Source organism: Hipposideros armiger, unplaced genomic scaffold (genome assembly GCF_001890085.2).
Source record: "Hipposideros armiger isolate ML-2016 unplaced genomic scaffold, ASM189008v1 scaffold_891, whole genome shotgun sequence".
Lineage (NCBI taxonomy): Eukaryota > Metazoa > Chordata > Mammalia > Chiroptera > Hipposideridae > Hipposideros > Hipposideros armiger.
This window is the reverse complement of record NW_017732241.1, coordinates 1-947: the sequence shown is the minus strand read 5'-3', so window position 1 is coordinate 947 and position 947 is coordinate 1.

Sequence of the window (947 nt, the reverse complement as noted above, 5' to 3'; positions counted from 1 at the left end):
ACATATGTAACTTTCAAATGGTTTTTATTTTTCCTTCTTATTTCTGGTTTCTAATTCTCACCTACCACCAAATACCAGCCACATGTTTTTTTTCTGGGTTCAGGCCTTATGTCTCTCAGATGATGGGTTGGGCAAATTAATATTCATGCCATTTGCAGCTCTATCGTTTTGTTATACCTTAGTGTTTTCCACAAGGAAATCCGTGTGGACTTCTCTGCTTTTTCCTTTCCTACACAATTTAAAGTCACAGAAAAGGAGTGAATCAGTGGAGAGCATGGCTCTCAGAAAGCTATATGCCTAATGGGACACGAACACCACTTCTGGGTGTGAAAAGTTCCAAGTAATAACTGTTCAGTTGCGGTGGGATGCAAGATACCCACTCCTACTCATTTATTTCTAGCTCAGGAGAGAAGAGCACAATGATCTAGGACACATAACAAACATTCTAACTGCTAATCATCTATAATTAACAAGTCTATTCTTCCTTAGCCACGTGGGCAGAAAGCCACTAATCCGACAGAATAAGACACCACCTGTAATTCTTGGAAAGAGGTGCATTTCCCAACTTACCCTGAGCTTGCCCTCCCAACCCAGTCATTAGCTGAATTCTGTGTAATGACCAATCAAATCCACTGCATGTCAGATCACAAAGTCAAGTATTCAGACATAATGCAGAAAGATGGAAAAAGCCTGACTTAAGAGTCAAAAGACCTTCATGTGAGTTCTCTCTCCACCACACTCTCTCTGGCTTCCAGTTCCTTTTTTGTAGGATGAGGGGTTGAAGAGGCAATACCCACACGTTTTAAATCAGTATTTCATTGCAAAAGAAAACCTTTGAATCTGTCTGCCCCAAAAGTAACAACAGAACTTAAAGATAACTTGAGAGATCATTTTATACAGACACAACAAGGAGTAACTTCAAAACCAATGGCCATTCATTTTGTCTT